The 21,884-nt window shown below is 43.5% G+C and overlaps 1 protein-coding gene across 7 annotated transcripts in view; it reads left to right on the top strand.

Annotated features, from left to right (window-relative positions):
* LOC103184491 (PDZ and LIM domain protein 5) overlaps positions 1-21,884 on the top strand; it is a 142,325-nt gene that overhangs the window by 16,701 nt on the left and 103,740 nt on the right. The gene's annotated exons all lie outside the window — the stretch shown is intronic.

Here is a 21,884-nt window from a genome sequence, read left to right as displayed (position 1 = left end):
GATTCAACTCACTGACGCTCCAACGCAGCCCTGCACTGTCAAAGATACTGTCCTTCGGATGAGATGTTAAACCGCAACCCTATCAGCCTGCTCGAGAGGATGTTAAATAACCCGTTGCCACTACTCGAGAAGAGAAGGGAATTTGTTCCAGTGTCCTGGCCGAACATTCCCCCAAATAAAATCGGTCACTCGCTTTACAAAACACAACATTTGTATAGCCCCTTTCACGTCGGGAGGACGTCCCAAGGGGCTTTATGGCTTTTTGTGGGACATTGCTGAGTGCAAATTGTCTGTGGCATTCGCCTACAAAATACGCAGTCACTACATTTCACAGTGAATCCCGTGGAACTCTTCAGACGTCCTTCTGGCGTACGTCAAATACAATTATTATTATTATTATAGGGAATCGATCAGCATACGAAATTGGATGTTAATCGATCAAAGTAAATGCTATGAAATTGTGACAACGCAAAGGTCACAACCCTCCTGAGAATTATCTGAGTTTACCATTTAAAAAAAAAAAATCGATTTCAAATATTTTTGTGATTACCGCGTTGTTATTTGCAATAATTGACCACGTCTGAACTAAATTTATTACCCGGCTAAAGTTGCATCAGACGTATTTCTCAGCAGTGTATATGATCGCAGTCCTGTTTCTGAACGTCCGTCGTGTCCCACGTGTTTCGAGCGCTCGTAGCGTAGCTGAAGCAGGAAGATATTAAAATAACAAGAGAAATGGATTTCCCAGCTCCATTGAAATGGTTAAAAGAAAAGCTCTCCCGGGGGCTCTATCTCCCGATCTGTTGTTGGAATGCGAAAGGAGCGTAACTTGGATTCGTGGCAACTATGTGGCTAGGTGCTATTACAAGTAACGTGCAGCTTTTCTTATAAAGCTTTTCAAAGTGTGTAGTTGCCAGACTGATACTTTAAGCACTACCAAATTCTTTGCCCGGCGCAACACAAGAGAACGTGCTTTCACAGCTGAAGGAAGGAATGCCTTTCTCTCCGGCTCGCAGTGCTAATTAAGAGCTTAGAGCTGCACCGATCAGAGGCGTAGAGCTGACGGATGGGGTAAAGGTACCCACCGCTTTGTACTTTCTCAAAGGCTCTGCTGTTGTTCAGGATGACCTTTTCGGGCCTGGTCTGCATCTCATTCCAGTCATTCCCGCTAGTCAGGGTATCTGGCTGCTCCGCACTGTGGGGTGTTGACATTTGGCTCAGCAAATTGTGTGAATAGACTAGATGTTGAGGAGTGAATCGAGACAATAATCCGTCTGTCAGTGTATCATCATTGTTTCTTTCCTTGATCTTTCTTTCCCTTCCTCCCCATCTCCTACCCCTCACTCCAGTTCTAGCCTGGCTACGTACATAATGCTGATGTCCTGTACGGTACACCTGGCTTCTCGTGCTGATTACTAGTTGGATTCCCCGCTAAAAATAGGCCGATGCGTGGGTCATCGGGTTGCTGCTGATGCCACGTTCTGTTGTGTGTGCGCCGTGCGACTCGTCTCACTTCCCGAAGCAAGTGATGTCCACAGTGACCTGACAACATCGTCCGACACTCCCAGTTTGCTTATATCATGGCCACTGAGGTATTGGTCGGATGTCCTACACTGTAACGGGGTTGATCTGTACCAGGCAATTGTTCTCGTTTAGTCCTCGTGGAGTCCTGTAGTGTCGTGCTTGGAGCACTCGCCTCACAAGCGAGAAGACCTGGGTTCGATTCCTGAGTGGGGAGAATAATAATAATTAGGCAATAATAATAATACTAATCCTTGCATTTGATATCGTGCCTTATCACGTCTGCGAGATGTTTCAAAGTGCTTCACAGAATAGACTGTAAAGTGAATTGTCTGAATATTTTGGCAAGTTTCCTTCTTCCCTAGCAGTAAGTATGAACCTGGTTGTTAGTCGATTGGTGGACGCTTTCCGGGGAGAATAATCTGTTCAAAAAACAATAAGAAGAATTTGGTCACTCAATCCACGACTGTTTGTGGGACGCTGCTGTGCGTAATCGGCTGCCGCGTTTCGCCCGCAAAATCTAGTCAATTCACTTCACAGTATGTTCTGTGAAGCGCTTTGAGACGTCTCGAAGACCTCTTGAGGAGCTATATGGACTGCAAGGATTATTATTACTTTAATTATTATTATCCTGCTGGTCTGCCCTTCAGTATTCTCCAATTTCTACTGCAGAATGACTTGCAAAGGGCCGTTCCCCTCGTGGCTTCTGACTGACCGCTTTTCTTGGACGGTAAATGTAACGTTTTTTCAGAAGCAAAAAGGATCTTTATATCCCATCTTGAGGTGTGAGTGCTTGGCACTACGAGTTAGACCCTTGTGTCACTGAGTGCTTTTGATCTCTCTCCAGGGGATCCCAGCATTGCTTTGCTCGTGTCTCCTTCCATCCCGAGCGATTTAGGGCAATGATGAGTACCAGTCCAGTGATGCCTTATTACGATATAATAATCCTTACCTTTGGTGCAGTGCTTTTCACGTCTGGAGGACTTTCCACGTAGTCTTTTCCATTTATCATTCTTCCACTTGGGTTCAATCTACCCGTCTCATTTTCAAGTATTTCCTGTCATGACTCAAAGTGAATAAAATAGGTTACGCACCAGATCCCAAGGCAGTATGGAAATGAAAATGCCCTGAACAGGTGCTATGGACCTAAATAGTCATTAAACTATCTAGCTGAATAACCATTTTGCATTCACAAGGATATTCTCAGTGCAATATTTACTCTAAAGATATGTTTGTTGAATACCTTGCGCTGATGGTATTGAACAAACTTTTAGCTTGCAGCATATTTTGGCAGAGAAACTTGTCGTGCGGATCTGGGCTGGACAGGGATTATTGAAGCACTTCAGAACTGGGCTACTTGAACTCTCCGTTTACATTTCATCAACTTGCGTTGATTACAATACAGTTTACAATAAACCCTTGAAATGAAGTACTCAGACATTGCAGCGTCTCGGAGTATTTGATTTCTAGGGTGCACGGAAGCTTTATTGTAAACTAGATTAACTTGAACAAAAATAATCGGAGGGTGGGGGAGGTTAGGGCGGAAGGAGAGAGAGAGAGAGAATTCTAACCTTGTCCAAAACTTCTGCGGTAGGGCGGGGTGGATGGGAAGAATTTAACAAAAGGTTTAGACTCGGCCACTTATCCTGATTTAATCTGCATGCCTGAAATTGGGCACCGTCACGCTTAACGTAGCTTAACTATTCACTGTCCTGTTCAAATAAATCACAGAATGGAGCATCTTCCGAGAATGAACAGATTATTCCAGTTACGTTCTGTCCGAATGCCTGGGATCACGCTCAAGACAACCATCTGTTCTTCGAATCCAGCCATGAAACTGCATTTCCAGGCACATCTTGACGTGATTATGTGCGCTTTCCCTCACTGCAGTGTCCTGTGCTGACAATTTACAGGAGTTTTCTATTAAGAAAACGCTAAAGTAAGGGGTCATTTCTGTAAATTGAATTTAACGCCTCTGAAATGTCTCCATTCTTCACCCTTTTGTTTTCTCCTCTCTTGAAGTACGAAGCCGACACTTCTTCGCCAAGCAAGGTCATCATTAGCTGGCTTTCACCGTGCTTAAAAGACCTTACTGTTTGTTGGCCTGCGATACTGGTGCGAGCCATGATCTTTGTACAGTGGGGAGAGGTTAAAGACGAAAGCGATTCCAACAACACCTTGCATTCGTATAACACCTTTCACATCGGGAGGACGTCGCAAGGCGCTCAATACATTTTTTTGATTATTTTATCTCGCTCCTTTGGTAAACATTTTTTTTTAAAAATCAGCCTGGTTTGGGATTATCTGTGAGCGAGCAGAATTCGACATGAAATCAAATGCAGATGAGCCAAGTTTTTCCTTTTTTTTTTATTTTAAAAGACAAAGTGCTTCTGAACTCGCTCATCCTTTTGTGCTCACTTACCAATCACTTTCTTGTGCTTCTACTCATGTCGGGCACATGTGGATAATTGCCTGGGAATAGTGCCAATCGGAACTCCCTTATTTGGTGAGCAAATGGTCTGTGGATTCACTGATAACAAGATTTGTTTTGCCAGTAAATATGTGAACCGGACACAATTTGCACAAGACCATATCATGTAGTATTTAATGAAGGAGTATTAATAAATCATAATGATCCTTGCATTGGATACCCTTCACATTGGGATGACATCCCAAACCATGCAATGAGATGGTTATCGGGCATTGAATTAGATCCTCTCTGTTCGACCCAAGTTACTGCAATGCTAATACATTAAAAGATAAATCTTGTGGCTTCTTTTGCCGACAAAATATAGTCACTACATTGAACAGTAAACCCTTTGAAATGCTTCCTGACGTGAAGGGTATCCAATGCAAGGACTATTATGACTTATGAATATTCCTTCATTAAATGAAATCTGATTTTCCTGCTGCATTCGTGATCCAAGAGATCTGATCCTAGCACAAGCCTCCGAGTAAATATTGAGTTTGTTCAACATTAGGCAGAACTGGGTCACTAACCATGTTGGAAGGTCTCAAATTTCAAGTCGGATTTATGCCTTGTGTTTTTCCGGGAGGCAAAATGATTGTAGATTCTGATCCCCCTTTTAAGCGGAGCGATCTGCAATTTCTCTTCTTTTAAGTCTGCACAGGAAGAATGAAGATTTATACTGTAAATGGAGATTCGAGCAAATAACTGCACTGAGCAACAGCGAGCCTCCTTGTCTCGATGGCTGCCAGGTCAATTGGTATAGATGAAGGTTATGTTTGGCAAAGGGGAGAGGGGGGAATGATAGCCACATTGAATCCGGAGCCAAACCTTAGCCGCAAATAAATTAAACACAGCTTGGCTTAGCTCCCAAGGTTTTTTTTTGTTTAGTTTTTCGCAATAAAATGTAGAATTCTGCATTTGTTTATATAAAAAAAACACACAAAACAGTCTGATAATTTATTTTGAAAAGCAAACTAATCTGTTTTGATTTGCAGCTGCTGAATTGATGGTAGGTCTTCGGTGTGATCGTGCGTTTCTGACTAAAAACATTTTTATGCTTTTTTAAAAATAGAATTCTAACTTAAAAACCGTTAGTTTCCGACTGGAATGTGCTGATGTTTGTCACAAATGTTTCTGTCACTCGTGGCTTCATTTTGTGAAATAACAATACTGATAATCCTTGCATTTGGTATAGCGCCTTTCACCTTGCGAGGGTGTCTCACAGCGCTTCACGGGATTTCTCGTAAAGTGGAGTGACTGTGTATTTGTAGGTGAATACAGAAGCCCAATTGTGCTCTCGATGTCTCACAAACGGCCAAGGGATCTTTTACCTCCTCCTGGACAGACAAATGGGATCTCGCTTTCACACCACACCTGAAGGATAGCAAATGGCCTGCCTTTTCCCCTTGACGGATCTTGGTGCATCTCTTTCTTTCACTGTCCTCCCCTCCACCGCCAAGTCCCTCGTCTTGGATATTAGTCTTTAACAGCACATCTCAACTGCAGTCCACCCAGCCCAGTTCTCTGCCAATGTGACTATTGAGGTATCTCACCGAGTGCAGCTTAGTGACCTCTGCTTCTAACGTCTTCCTCCCCTCACCCATAGCGGGGAGGACATTGCATCAAATGCAAGGATTATTCATTGAGTTTATTATAAGGAGCACTGCACATGTCACTTCCTTTTGCGACATCAGAGTCAAAGGCTGCTCAGAGGTTTTGTGTTTACACCTAGGCGGTTAGATTTAATACTGCTAATAATAATAATCCTTGCATTTGATGTAGTGCCCTATCACATCATTGAGACGTCTCAAAGTGCTTTATAGAATATATTGTATTCTAAGTGAATTGCCTGTATTTGTGGGTGAAAACGTGGCGGCCAATTTGATTAATTAATTGGATATCCGGATTGTTACTCCACACATGCCCGCGTTTACCTAACAGTAAGTAAGAACCTGGTTGTTAGTCAATTGGCGGATCGCTTTTCCGGGGATAATAATCCTTTAAAAAATATAATGATAATAATTTGGTCATTCGACTTTTCAGCTGAGCTGATGCCTGGGGTGGGTGGGGGCGAAGAACTGACTGATCGCCATCCCCAAAGGATTATAACCCCTCTACAGTTAACAGATCAACATCCAGCTTAGATAGATAGCATTAAACGGTTTAGAATGTGCATCTGATTTCCTTCCTTATCCACAGCTGTCAATATTTCTGTGCAGCAAGCAGGAAATGAAGGAGCCAGGGAGCTGATGGCTCTTCAGATGGTCTATTTAACTTTAAAATGTTCTCGGGTTTAATTTGTTTTGTAGAAAGACATGAAGTGAAACACACGGCAAAGTACGCCCTTCCAATTTTGAGATGATGGCTTAAATCTGTACGACACCAGCTGATCTGCCTGCAGTTGTATAGATTTTCCTGATACTCTTAATGCTCTACAGATGGGGCTCTGTTTGGGTTGTTTTTCTGGTTCCCATTTTTGTTGTACAATCTAGAGAATCAGGAAATGAAGCTCTCAATTATTAAACCTTTTGATTTTAGTTCAGAAGAGAATCTAATGCTGCACGACCAAACGTGCTTGTAAGGGCTGGACGGTCATGCTTTGCGTATATGGGTCGGTTAGTCAAGATGGGTTTTATTTGAAGGGATAAACCGTGACGTCCCACAAACAGTGTTTGTCGGTAGCCGTCTCATGCCCTGGTTATATTGATGTGAATGTTAACTTGTTAAATTGCCATCATGTCTTGCACGTGAAAGGCTATAATTTGAGCTCGGAAACCCGCCAATATCTAACGCGAGTGCAGAATAATACACTCGAATTGCAGGTGCTTCTCCATAAGGATGAATTGCATGATTGCATTGGGATGGGATTTGCGCTGTTAAAACAGTTTGGCGGTGCAGTTACTCAGGAGTTCATTCAGTTCATTGAGAACCCATTTTGTCATACTTAAACTGAACTCCAGACGTTTCACCCAGACGTGTACTGACAATTCAGTGGATTAAAGTGCTCGTGAATTTCCTTCGACAATATCTAATGCAACTGGGCAAGACTCATTAACTCACTTAGCTCACCGCGCTTGAGTCCCACCCAGTATAACTGATATCCGAGAGTTAACCTGCTTTGTTCTTGTAGATGTGAGTTTGTCCAAATAATCCTTGTATTTGGTAAAGGACCTCTACTCTCAAACATCTCAAAACACTTTATGGTTTTACTGTAAAGTGCAGTGACTGTTATTGTTGGGGAACTCGGCATTTAATTTTGTGCCCTGCAATGTCCAACTGATGTCCACAAAGTGGATGGAATGGCCAATTAATATGTGGGACTGTTGGCCAGGACACCAGGAGAAAACTCCCTTCTCCTTTCGAATAGTGCTATGGGAATAGGTGTCAAAAGGTGGATTCAAAAGCTGGGTTTTAAGACAGAACGAGAGAGGTCTACTGTATAGCCCTGTAAATAGGACACCAGCTATAATGCAGTACTGTGGTGTTAATATGAAGCTCTGTGTGCTCCACTGAAGGTTTCATTCTACACTATCGTTTTAAATAACGCCACGGGATCTTTAATGTCCACCTGAACAGGACGTGTTCGCCGAAAAAATGCACAGTCACTACGCTTCACAGTAAACTGTGAAGCGCTTTGAGGTGTTTCAACCACGTATGGCATTTACTTATCAAATGCAAGAATTTATTGTTAGATCGGTTCTTCTGAATCCTATTTTGCACTCGCCCAGCAGGGATTACAGAGGTGGACTTTGTTTCACGGGGGTCAGGATTCGGAGTAGGGTCTGAAAGTTTCCGGATGTCATTTATTTTAATTTAATTCAGCTCCAAAAAAATAGACGTATCGATTTTGATCAAATCTAGGTATTTTCAGACTCCAAGCCCTCGATTTGGATTTGGGTTCTTCTCTGCACCCTCATTATCTTTCTTTTTTTAAAAAAACACGATTCAGCCTCAAATCAGCAAACTACCGTTTGACAAAGTTAGTAAATTTAAAATCGTACTGAAACCTTTGTGAGATCCAGAATCTTCCCAAAGCTCTCCTTGATTGCCCCAAGTCATTGCAATTTTGTTTGCAAGCTATCTAAACTTTTTGTTGCACTCTCGTTACCGCTTAATTATCTGTTTAATTGCACGCGTAAACTCACACCCTTAATAACATCAGGCGTATTTCTGTCGACTGGTGGTGATTAGCAGTCGCACATGTTAAAATAAACATTTCCTGACAGTACAAATCAAAGATTCTGTCTTTTCCTGAGGGTGTTCTTCTGTGTTTGTTTCTCTGTTGCCTAGCAGAGATCTGAGTAGATAAGTGTATGATAAATAGAGGGTGTTCCTCTCGCTAAAGTTGACCCTTTGCTGAAGCGACCAGTTATGGCATGTTGAGTTCAGCTGAAAATATTTCTTGTTCTGTTGCCGCAGTGCCTGGACTGATTATGTTAGGTGAGATGAATTTTTTTTCTTTTAATTTTTTTTTACTGTGGTGCAAATGCAAAACACCTGGGTCACAGTGGTTTGTCTTGAGGCCAAAAATGAAGAGGTCTGTTTTTGTACTGCAGCGATGTGACTAAACTGGGATTAGTGCAGTAAAACCGAGAAGACTTCATTCTGTTTTAGGGAAACTTAATGTGGTTTAGATTACAGTAGGTAAGAGTATATTTCTAATAATAATAATCCTTGCTTTCATTAGAGCACCTTAACACGTCATTGAGACGTCTTAAAGCGCTTCACAAGATATGCTGTTAAATGGATTTTGTAGGCTAACGTGGAAGCCAAACCCGCAGAGCAATGTCCCACAAACAGCCATGAAACGAAAGATCAACTTTATTCGGGGATTATTGGCCAGGACACCAGGAGAAACTCCCTTCTCTTTTTGAATAGTGCCACAGGGTCTTTAACCTTCCACCTGAGTAGGCAGATGGCACCTCCAACATTGCAAACCCCCCTCACCGCCCCCCCCCCCCCCCCCACACCCAGCACTGCATAAGAGTGTCGGCTTCGTCTATATGAGTTCAAGTCCCGAAGTGGGATTTATTCTGTGCTTGCGATACCATACAAAGAAACCCTTTGCTGGATTGCTCCCAGGCTCATATCAACACCGCAGTGCTGCATTAGAGCTGGTGCCCTATTTGTAGGGCTATACAGTAGTCCCTTTTCTTTCCGTGTTGAATCTCATCCCAAATCCTATCTCTTTGAACATTCCTTAGGCCACCGATTCCCATGGCGCTATTTGAAAAGAAAAGGTTTCTCCCGGTGTCCTGGCCAAAAATACCCCGGATAAAATTGATCACGCACTTCACGGCTGTTTGTGCAAGATAGTGAGAAAATTGACTGCTGGTTGCTGCTGTGTTCGCCTCCAAAATAGACAGTCACTACGTTTTACAGAAAATCCCGCGAAGCGCTTTGAGAAGTCGTGATGAGGCTCTGTGATCAAATGTAAATATTATTGTAATATCTCATCCGCAGAATGTAGGGTTCCAGATGTGGCAGCTTTCTCATAGATCGCTTATGCCACAGGTTTTGTATATATTGGTTATTCATCTCCTGGATGTTTGCTGTATGCAAACTGACTACTGAGCCTATTTGCAATTACTGTAAAGCAGCGATAGCCAACCCATGCCCAACATTTGCACTAGGCCAGGCGAGTCCGTTCCGAATCAATGCCTTGTTCCCAATAGCTACGAAGAAATGAAAAAAAACACTCAATCAAGAAAATGAATTTTGTTGGCTGACCGAAAAGGTTGGCTACTGCTGCTGTAAAGCAAGTCAACTCCAATCTCATTGCGCCAGTGACAAATCTGCAGCGTCTTCGACCGTGCGTTAACACGGGGGTTACTTGAGATCCGCCTACGAGATCAGACCTCCAATACCTCGCTTTGTCAACTGCAGTGTAACTGCAACGAGCGAGAAGTTTCCAAGAAACTCCGTATAAGGGCACTGACTAACTGCACGGTGCATTGCCGTGCAGATGGAATGCGATCCAATTGGCGAGATCCAAGTTATTTATCTGCTCGCTTGTAAAGCATTACCTCAACGGGAATGAGTGGAATTGAGGCAGATTTTCACAACCATTTAAAGTATGTTGGGGGGTGTGTGTGTGTTTTTTTTTCTTTTGAGTTATTTATTGAATTTATTGTGAAATTCCTTTTTTTTCCCCCAAAAAAATAAAAATAAAAACGTTTCTTTGAAAGGGTGACGACAGACATGAGCCAAACCCATCGCTATATTTGCTTTGTCCAGACTAGAAATGACTTCTGGCTCCTGTGCCACATGAGTGGCAGTGGGTCTCGATCATCCATTTGCCTGGACAAGGCGAGAGTGTTTGCACTTAAATGACTGGAATGGCTCCGTTTTGTGTGCTCCAGGGATTTCGTGTACAGCACCGAACAAGTCTGCCATTCACACACTGAAACCACTAACAATCGACTCATAACTGGAACCTTTCAGGTCATGTTACCCGTTACAACCCAGTAGGAAATCGGTGCTGAGCAGCCTGTCATTCCTGGGGGCTGTTGTTTGCTATTGCTTTTGCAATGTGTTTTTCACCAAATGCGCGGTTGACACCTCTGCTGAAAGCAGCCGTTGTCTGTTCCCACATTCAATGAATAAATGGTCATCCCTCAGGACACGGCCAATTGTTCCCATTACTAAACACCTTCACATTAGATTGTTCCCATACCAAACACCTTCACACAGATTGTTCCCATACCAAACACCTTCACGTAGATTGAAGCTTTACAAAGATGGTTTCCCATACCGGGAGCATCCTGCGCGAAGAAGCAGTGCGTCAGCCTGGTTCAGTCGGTAGAACTCTCACCTCCGAGTCAGAAGGTTGTGGGTTCAAATCCCACGACAGGATATTTAACTGGTATCGTCGAGGTTGACATTCTGGTGCAGGGCTGAGGTTGTGCTGCATTGTTCTAGGTGCTGTCATTAGATGAGATGCTTATCCAAGGTCCAGTCTGCCTGTTCAGGCGGACGTTAAGGATCCCATGGCATTGTATGAAAAGTGAAGGGAGATTTTCCCGGTGTCCTGGTTAGCAATCCCCCCACATAACATTGGTCATTCAGGTCATGGCTGCTTGTAGGATATTTCTATATGCAAATTGGCTGTTGTGTTCGCCTACAAAATACATGGTCGGTACAATTTACAGCAAATGCTGTAAAGCGCTTTGAGAATCAATGTGGAAATACTGTAATTACCTTTGGAAATGTGAACACCAGCACAACATGACTAGCATCAATAAGTGAAAGTGCCTGTATTAAACGAATGTCTGTTAGTTTTTGCCAGCTACTTTTCGTACTGCAGCTGCTGGATGGGAGGGAACAGAACCGAGTCCACTGTTTTTGTAGATGGTTTGCTTAGAGCTGACCAAACATGTCCCTGCCAATTGAACTTCTCGAAAGGTCCGGCTTAGTGTATCTATCTGGGTGGTCTCTGCACGTCTGTCTGCACCACCACTGGACTGCAGATGTGCTGTGTTAAAATGGGAATGCTGTGCTAGATTTAGAGCGAGACCGCAGGGTCTGATCGCTCAGACATTTCTGATTGCTAAGATTTGAAGATCTGCTGAAGTGGTTTTGATGTGATGATGTTTGCTCACAAAACACACAGCTACTCCGCTTTACACTAAATCCTTTGAAGCACTTTGGGACATCTTCCTGACATAAAAGGCACTGTACCAGATGTAAGGATTATTATTATATTGAAAGACCTGCTGTGGCGAGCCCCGGTACACAAACTAATTGTTCCAATATTTGCTGTGAGCGAACGACCTGGGATTTTTTTTTATTACAAGTTTATTTTAGGATTTTAGAGTTTTATTGCAAGATTGAACGCCTCAGCCAAGAAGGTAATGGTATTAGCTGACTAGGCTTTCCCGAAGCCTGTTCTTTGTTACAGTCCGGCTTGGTGTTGTGGTCTATAAAATTTTGCTCCGCCTGTAAGATAAAAACAGTCACTGGATTTGCTTTAGGTCGATATCCCTTTTGGTGCTGACCAGCTTTCCTGCCTCTGGTCAGCCCTGACCAAGTTCACAAGTGTTTTCTAGCAGTAGAATTGCTCTAGAGAATGATCTCAGCCGCCAGACCTGCTTTCCTGAACGCATTAGCAGGGCCAGGAGACCAGTTTGTGTAGTTAGTAAAATAATAATTAATCCTTGCATTTGTTATAGCGCCTTATTACGCCATCGCGACATCTCAAACAGCTTCATAGAGTTTTACGGTGAAGTTTAGTGATTGTGTATTTCTAATTAGGTCCGTGACCTATCCCTCATGTTATGGCAGAGTTCTGTACTGCAATTAGGTCAGATGTGGTTGAATTACAGCTGTTTTTCGATTATAATATTTAAGACCACTGTTAAATGCATCAATGAGTGGTCGGGAGGAGGGGGAGAGAGAGAGAGAGAGAGAGAGAGAGAGAAACCTGCAGGGTTTTAGGCACAGTGGGTTTAGGGAATGTGGTGAATTTGCTGGATGTACCACTCTTTATGATTTGGTATTTGGAAACACAGCACACTGTGCTCCCTGAGCAGGGCTTAGACCTGCCATGCCACTGCAGTTGCATAACTCGGTCTCGTTTTTTTTATTTAAAAGAAACCCAATCCATGGAATTTGAGACCCGTTCCGCGTTTGTTTTTAATGGAATCAATAAATGAGCCCTTTATGAACCTATTTTGCAAAGATATTAACTTAATGCGTCTGTGCACGGGCCACTCTGCGGACTCGGGCAAAATCATTGCCATTTTGGGGACGTTCTATTTACACAGTATTTTCAAACATTTGCATTAGTTTTAAAATAACACGAAAGCAGGGAACGCCTGGCAAAGGCTCGGAGTGAAAGCTATTAATGTGCACATTTGATTTTTCTTGGAATTTGCTAATTGGATAGCAGCTACGTTGCTCGTGCTATTTGGATTTTGAAGGCTCTTTGTCCTCTTCCCACACTTTCTCTCTCCTCCTTGCTTTTCCCTCCCCCACCCCGTAGTGCTATTCGAGGAACATTATTTGGTCTATTGACTGAGCAGCCTTTTTATTGCAGAAACAATACTGGAAATTCAGCAGATCAATCCACTGAGCTGTACACGGCAGAAAGGCAAATTTTTTTTGGTCAGCCGAGTGTCTTGACACATGCAGAAACCCATCGCCGTTGCTTAAGAGTTTCCAAACCAAACTTACTTTTGCCATTCTGGTAGATATCAATCTTCAAACCACTGCAGCGATTTTATCTCTTTACAGAAAAGATCCCTATTTATTAAGTGATGCAGAATTTTAGATTTTTTTTTGTCACTTTCTCTTTTTATGCGTTCTTTGCATTAAATGGCGTCTTATGATGTCTCCTGCAGTTGAACTCCTTTGCAGTAGGACTAAGGTAGGCCTTGGCAGAGCAGTTTGCATGATTCTGTTCTTTGCTCTCTCTTCCCTCCCTTCGAAGTATTTTCGGTAACCAACATAGAAACAAAATTTTAACAAACCTTTTGAACTTATTCATTGTCAACAACAAAAAACAGTTTACCTTTGTAGAGTACCTTTCGTGTCAGAAGGAACGTCTCAAAGGGCTTCGCGCAGCTGATTGGGAACCCAAGCTTGGGGGCGGAGGGAAGAGAGAATAATACCAACAGTAATCCTTAAATTTGGTCTAGTACCTTTCATGTTGGGAGGACATCCCAACGTGTTTTACGGGATGTAATGTGAAGTGCACTGACTATGTATTTGATGGACAAACATGGCAGCCAGTTTACGCTCCGAAGTGAATGACCATTTGCAACCGGGTAGGTGACATGAAATAGGATGCTGTGACCTGAGCACAGGGAGTGCTAGGGTGGTAGTGTGTCGGAGGTTATAAACCGAGGAACGGGCGGGGCTATAGAGGCACTTGAACATTGGTGGGATTGGATCATTATTGTCATACGTCGCCATTAAACATCGCTCGTTTACCAAACCTGGTCCTGATGAGCAGCGTTTCTAACCTGACCGCTCCTGTATAATACAAACCTTTTTCATTTCTGTTTTTAATGGTCTGGAGTTTTCACCTGTTTCTGTTCTGTATCGTTGGCTTCAGTGGCACAATTACTGAACCGAATGCTCCAGAGAATTCTCCCACAGGCTGTTTGTTTCCAAGCTTCACTTGATCATCTGCTTGTTTACTTGGGAGATGGAGAGAGCTTTTAAACCTTACTTAATTTAGCTATCTAATTTGTCCACCTGTCACCGTATCACATGTCAATGATTTGTAGCCGTGAAATGGATCTCCCGAGTTCATATTTAGAGCACTGGTATGTGCGAGTTTTCCCTCAAGGTGCACTCCGTTCTACAGTATATCCTATGACGTCCTCCAGATGTGAAAGGCGCTATACCAAATGTAAGGATTATTAAATTATACAGAATTATACAGGCAGTAAACTCTTTAACTCTCTGTATAGCTTGTACACCCTCAGCCTGGTTCAGTTGGCAACACTCTTTGCCTCTGCTTCAGGAGGTTTGTGGGCTGGAGTCCCGTGTCTGGACGTGAGTTCACAATCTGGGGCAGTACTCAGGGAGCTCTGTGTTTTCAGGGGCGCTGCTATTCAGAGGCACATTAAATTCGGCTGCACATTAAAGATCTCGTGACACGATTTGAAAAGAAAGGGGAGTTGCTCTGGTTTGCTGCCCAGCAATCGCCCAGATGAATCGGTCGTTCGCTTCATTGCAGTTGTGCATGAAATTGCTGCCACGTTAGCCGCAAAGTACACTAGAAAACAATTACCTGTGAAGTGCCTTGAGATGCTTGAACATTACTACAACAATTTGCATTCATAGAGCGCCCTCCACGCCAGACGGTGTCTCGGAGCGCTTGATGTCATCCTGTCCCAAGTAAACAGCGTTATAGTTGCTATATGAAATGCAAGGTAGATATCAATTGCTAGTTAGCTTACCTTTTGCAGCTACTCCATCCAGAGGAGTTCTCCACATGGGCAGGCCTGGTATGTTCAGGACACATGAAAACCAGCAACAGGATGAGAAATAGGATTCCTTTTGGAGAGTGAGCCTGACAAAAGCGCCATCTCCATATTGGGATTCACACAGAATCCCGTTTCCTGATAGACCGATTGGATTTCATGTAGAAATTACATCGCAATTCACAAATAGCATTCTCAGTACAATAATTGCTGCATGATTATGGATCTGGCACATTCTCAAGAGTATAACAATTTGTGGAAAATTCCTTTTAAGTTGTTCTCCAGCTTAAAATAGCAACGTTTCTCATAAGCTTATCTGCTCTATTGGGAACTCCCAGCCCCGTAATGTCGAGCACTCTCATTGCCTTCGGACGCTGGAAAGTTCACAACATTTTGTCTGAAAGCCCAGAAAAGTGTGTGGTTTGGTTTTTTTTTAAGTTCCCTCTCGGAACTGTTGCCTGATACAGTATCAGCTCAGACACTGTCAGCTCCGAGGAATGTCGTCAATGATGACATTCCTCCCTTTTCTTTCCTTGGTTTGTACAGCCCATGTTTAAATCTATCCGCCATTCAATTCACTGAGAGCACACCCACCACTCGGTTAATTTTAATTGCCTACATTTCCAATTAATTATTTTTCTTGGCCTTTTACTTCCCTTCCTTCTATTGAGGACAATTAACTTCCTTTTTTCTTCTCCTCTCCTGGGGCTCTCTGCTACTTACATATGCTTCCATTTGTATATGAGTTAGAAAAAGGGAAATAGGTTCAGAGTTGTGAAGGGCGATTTAAGGACAAATACCAGGAAATTGTTCTTTACACCTAGATGGTAATTAACTAGGACAGGTTGTCAGGAAGGGCGATAGAGGCCAAGACACTGGACTCATTTTAAAAGCAGCTTGATAATAATAATAATCATTCTTGCATTTGATATAGCGCCTTATCACATCTTCTCGACGTCTCAAAGCACTTCACGGAATATACTATAAAGTGAATTGACTGTATATTTGTGGGCGAAACGCGGCAGCCAATTGCGCACAGCAGCGTCCCACAGACAGCCGTGGGTTGAGTGACCAAATTATTATTTTTTTTTCTTGAGGGATTATTATCAGGCGTGTGGAGTAAGGAAACTCGCCCAACTTTTCACCCTGGCCGGGAACTGAACCCAGGTCTCTCGCTTGCGAGGCGAGCTCTCACCACTGAGCTACAGGACTTGATGCTGTGATGGCCATTAGGTGGGTGTTCTGGAGGGTTGAGATCAAAAGGCCTTCTTCATCCTGACTAACCTTGTGAGCCTTGACTGGGAATGTTGGCAGACTGTTACTTCACTGCAGATGAAATTTGCCATTGCAACTCATCTTCTCCAGTGGTTGGTGTGGGGCGCGGGGGAGGGCAGGGGGGACATTTCTAGACGAGGAGTGGGAATCCTGGCTGAAATTTTCCACTCCCTTCTCCGCCACCTCTAATCCAGAGGCCAACTGTGACAAATGTTGCTCTGCCGGAGACCGATCGGTGCAGTGAGCACAGTTTGGGACTTAAGACCCCAAGCGTCTGTCAGATCCCACAACCCAGTGCATCCTGTTTCCCCTAAATCATCGGGAACCTTGTCAGTCGAACGTCTCTATGGGTCTTTGGATTGTAACAGTTTGCGAAGGGCAGGGAGGGGGAAAAGAGTAGGGGTGAAAGCCTTACTCCCCCTCTAATGGGGGGCAGAAGAGTGGGGTTTGGTGAGGGGAGGGTGGGGTGATTAAGGAAGGAGGAAAGAAAGTTGTATCCATCTCGTACACTTACTGATAGCAATTGTTGGCAACTGTGGACCTGTGAGTTGCTCTGCACACTTTCCTCTTGACTATGGATTGTGCATAGCAGAGGGAAGCAGAGAACGGACTGCTGTTGCGCTCAAAGTGATGCCACTTTGGTCCAAGGTTTGGAAAGGTGACGAGATTTCTCAGAGGTTTTCTGTTGGCACAGTATTAAATAGTATGCAAAACAATAAAATTGGTCATTCACTTCGTGGCTGTTTGTGGGACGTTGCTGTGTGTGAATAGGCTACCCATAGAATACACAGTGACTGCACTTTACAGTGTATCTCGTCAAGCGCTTTATATAGTGTTTCAGCGCTATACCAAATGTAAGGATTATTATTAATAAATTCCTCATTTTCTCTTCCATTTTATTTGAGGCGGGCACATTCATTTAATAGTGGTGGGTGCTGGGCCCAATCCAGCTACCATTTTTGATCATAGCTTTCGCTGTTTCATTTCCAATCGTGAGTGGCAGTCTCGAGCAACCGGCGGATTTGTTAAAAGTTTGTTAAAATGTACTGCGTGATGTTGTGGGCTGTTGCTGTTGAAATGGGAATCTTTTAAAGCAGCCCGAGGAATTTCTGTTTTGACTGGGTTTTTTTTTACCAATGTAAGGAAGTTCTGACCAAGTGTTTGAGTTAAGACCTGTTTGTTTTTGATGCATGGCACCTGTGACCATTCAGCCCAAGATTACTGTGTGGACAGTGAAGTGTTTCCTGACGAAGAGAAATAAGGAGGGTGGGGGAAAGAGAGAGAGAGAGAGGGGGGGAAGGAAAGATAGGGAAAGAGTCTGGAAACTGTGGGGTACAGTATTGAATGCAGTTAAGCAATAAACATTTCTAAAGGAGAATAGATTTGGGCGGTTTGGGGGTGGTCACTTAATGGCTGTTTGTGGGACGTGGGAAGAATGAATACGCATTGTAGGTTTATTAGCAATTAGTGTGTGGATTCCTATCCGTGACCTTTTCTGAAGTGGATCTGGTTTACACTGGTGCTAATTTGGATAGGTTTTGTAGGCTCAAAGCAAGTGCCCATCCTCCTTTTGACACTATAATTAGAGTGTGAGATACTGCAGTGTGCTGAACGTGTTAGAATTGCAGCGTGTCTCAGTTAGTAATGATTTTAACAGGCTTGTTTGGTTTCTGGTTTGACCCTCAAGCTTTGAGAGTTCAGTCTCTCTCTCTTTCTCTCTCTCTCTGGTGGCTGTTTTCATTGCTGATCAGTCAATTTTACCGGCCATTAAACCTGCCTCTTAACCTATTTCCAAATTACTGATGGGAAACTTCCAAAGATAAGTGCTACAGCAATTTTAACAGAGCTTTATGAGCTAATTCCTCCCAAATGTGCAACAAATCACGGCGAAAATGGACACTCTGTTAACTGATGCAAAAAACATTCGCAAAAAAAGTTTCGTGAATGTTTTTTGTGTTAGTTAACAGGGTGACCGGTTTCACAATAGTTTTGAGGCTGCATTGGTTAGAGATTGATATTTAATAAGTAACCTTTGGGAAATCCCGAAATGTTAACTATTTCTGGAAGTTTCACGGCCTCGCTCCCCTCTAGCTCCGCGACCTCCTAACTCCCTACCAACCTGCCCGCTCCCTTTGGCTCAACGGGCTCTGACCTGCTTCACGTCCCCCACTTCACCTGCCCCACCATTGCCCCCACCCTCTGGAACTCCACCTCGTAGTCCCTCCACCTCGCCAATCCCTTGCCTCCTTCAAGGCCCTTCTCTTCGACCGTGCCTTCGATCACCCTCCTTCCCTCCCCGATCCCAACCCGCAGCTCGGGTCCGAAACACTGATTGTCCAGGGCCTGGGGACCTCCTCCCGACGTGAAAGGTGCCATACACATGTAATGTTGTGTTGTTGAAAGGCTGCGTATTTTTAGGTGAAGAAGGAAAAATGTGATGGCAACCTCACACTAAAAGGGTGATCTCTGAAACCAAGTACACTCCACTGATGACTTTACCCCTGTCTTAGTCAATGAGGTAAAAAGCTACTGTTTGTCTCCCTGAACTGTTTGACTTGCTTAATTGGAACATTTCACTAAGAAAGGCTTTTATGCAACCTATATATAATATATATATGTATAGTAAATCTCACATAAGTCTGATCTATATAAATCATATAATCTAAGACATACATCTGCCCAAGCCCCGTTGAATTTTCTATAACTTATGCAGGTTTCACACAACTCATACTTTGCGTAAGTCACATCAAATGCATGATCCCAACTGATACGACTTACTGCATTCCTGTGTCTACGATATGGCACTTTGAAGGGTACCTCTAGTCTCCCTTCACTCTTTCGCCATCATTACCTGCAGTTACATGCATCGTATTGGTAAGAAAAAGCACAACAATTTTTTTTAATATAAAAGGTGAATATAAAGCAAAGCTACGGGAATGTGGTGTGTCAGCTTGGCTCAGTCGTTCGTCTCACATCTGGGTCCGAAGGTTGTCGTCCCAAAGAGGGACTTGAATTCACAGTCGAAGCTGACACTCCAATGACGTACTGGATGATGGTTGCAATGTCAGATGCATTGTCCTTTGGATATTAAACCACGTCTGCTTGTTCAGCTGGAAGCTAAAGATCCCACGACACTATTCAAACTGAGAAGGGAGTCTTTTCTGGTGTCCTGGCTTGACAATTCCCCAGATAAATTTGGGGATTCACTTCTTGGTGTCTGTGTGTGTGTGTGTGTGTGTGTAAAAGTGTCTGCCTTTTGTGTTTGCCTCCAAAAATAGCTGCTACTTTTGATGGTGATTACCTGGGCCAACAGAAATAATTTGCAAGAATTGCGGGCGTTTGACAATACTGCCGAGAGACTTGATAAATTCTGTGGAACATCGCGGAGGTATTGGTGCTGTTGAGAGACGCGTGCGGTGAAACGACACGGGTTAAAGCGACCATGGAGCCCTGCAGCTCAGTGGCTCGTCATAGACGTAAAGCAACCACCATCACAAACCCTCCCATTTCCCCACTGCACATAAACTTATCAGGTGATTCAGTACGTCTGACTTCAGTTACCATGTGGTGGTGTCAGGATCAGTTGACATTTAGTTTCTGCTGATGGCAAACTTGCCTTTGACCCTACGTTTGAAAGCCATTGGAGTTCATGTTATTTAAAAGCAATTATTGGCTTGTTACGTGCATATCTGGAATTGGCTTCAGTAAAAAAAGAAGTTGGCATTTTCTCGCCCCCCCCATTCTCGCCCTCTTCTCTTTCTTCCTAATCTTTTTCTCTCTCCTGCTCCATTCTCCACCCCCACCCCCCCGACCATGTAAGGATTATTGTTATTATTATTCACGCAAGTTTAATAAGTCGCTATCTGCGTGAATCAGTTGCATTCACCTTGAGCGTCTGATCTGAATGCCCTCAACCTGCCTTGCTCCTGCAGGACTGAAGACTGAGCTGTTCAACAGCAGAACTTTGTGCACTCCAACAACAACAACTTGGATTTATATAGCGCCCTCCATGCCGGACGGCGTCTCAGAGCGCTCGTTTATTTGATGATGAGAGGGCCTTTGTGAGGGCTTCAGGGGGTAGCCTTTTCCGAGGCTAAACAGACGTGCGCATTCTACATTCATCTGCGCGATAACCGCACGTTTGCCCCACCGCGTTCCGTCAGCGTTCGCCCACGCGCTTGAGAACGTTGTAAAATTAAGTGGGAGGGTTTTTTTTTAAATCGTGAACATTTTCCCAAGCAATCGTCTAAATATTTGATCAGAGCCTTGATCATAATCGACCAAGGCATTTCCTGGATTCGGATTTGTCCTTCCCACTTGTAGCATTTTGCCTTTGAACGATTGCTCATTTATGTTAGTTAATTTTACTACAGGCTGGTCAATTGTTGGTCTTTTCAGGTGATCAAATGCAGTGCAGTAGATGGCATTTGCCTATAAATTTCACAAACCTCCCAAGATTAAACTGAGGCAAGTTGTTTCTTTTTTACACGCAGTAGTCGAAATCATTTCAAGTCCTTTCTGCCGCTTTGATCGTTTTACATTCTTGTTTTCGCAAATCGAATGTAATCCTTTCTATCCGTAACCTGTCACAAATCTTTTAAATTCCCTACTGAATATTTTTGTTAACAGTTTCAGCTTGCGGTATTCAGTCTGCGAGTCTTTCGTCCTATTAATTAGAAGGAATCGGGTCTTCTGGGAGCAAAATATTTCTAACATCTCCTTTGCGTGTCTGACTTTGACCTGATTCTGTGAGATTCAGATCTTTCGTCCTCGGGTATGGCTGGGAAACGAGAACAAACAATTTACTTTTCTGAAACCCGTTTTGAACGATAAGTAAGTCGGTATCTTGTCACTATTATACAATGTGTTTAAATCTGCTTTGGCGATGAGGCAGTGTCTGCTTGGCTTTAGTGTCACGTTGTGACGTGATGGAATACTGACAGATGATACAGTGGTTCGATCTCCTTGCATGAGTGAAAGCTTCCAGAATATCTTAAGCAGAACCAAACCTGCCGGGAACTAAAGGCGAGGCAGGTTTATGGCTTTGCCTTTTACAAGCATGACTTGTGAATCATTCCCACCGGTGCAGTTGTAAAGCTAATTGAGTCTTCTGTCTGATGCATTCAAAGTATATCCTAGGGAAGGTGCGCAATATTCCTTTCAACTCTACGTGGAGGACAGGAACCAAGTTCCTGACAAATTGACCCAGCAGTTTTGATGCGCTGTCTGTTACGCTCTTAATGGTCGGTAATTTGCTCACCTTAGTGGACACACGTTTGCTCCTGTGCGTATTACAGAAACTTAAGAGCGCTCGTGCTTTGACCCCTGTGTTCTGGCATCTTTCGCCTGCTTTCACTTAGGAAAGGCAGCACTTTCCTGCTCCAGTGTCTTTTTGGGGAGGGCTTTTTTTGTAACAATTGGGCAATGCCATTATTTGTTGCCAGATTTCTTCTTAACTGCGGAAGAAATGCCATGTTGCGCGAGGAAGCGACTTGGATGGGGGTCGACCTTTCATGTTATCGTCGGGCTGAAGCCAAGAGAGTCGTAAACTCTGTCCGCGAGTTACCAATATTGTGGAGATCACACTGGATACCGTTCTCTCTTACCTTTTGTTGTGTCGTGTTCAGTAGTGACGCGCATTTTCAGTAGCATAACTGAGGAAGCGTTTGCATTTTATTTGCCTG

Source organism: Callorhinchus milii, unplaced genomic scaffold, assembly GCF_018977255.1.
Source record: "Callorhinchus milii isolate IMCB2004 unplaced genomic scaffold, IMCB_Cmil_1.0 Scaffold1, whole genome shotgun sequence".
Taxonomy (NCBI): domain Eukaryota; kingdom Metazoa; phylum Chordata; class Chondrichthyes; order Chimaeriformes; family Callorhinchidae; genus Callorhinchus; species Callorhinchus milii.
Note: the sequence above shows the minus strand (reverse complement) of the source record. Positions and strands in the feature narration are given on the sequence as shown.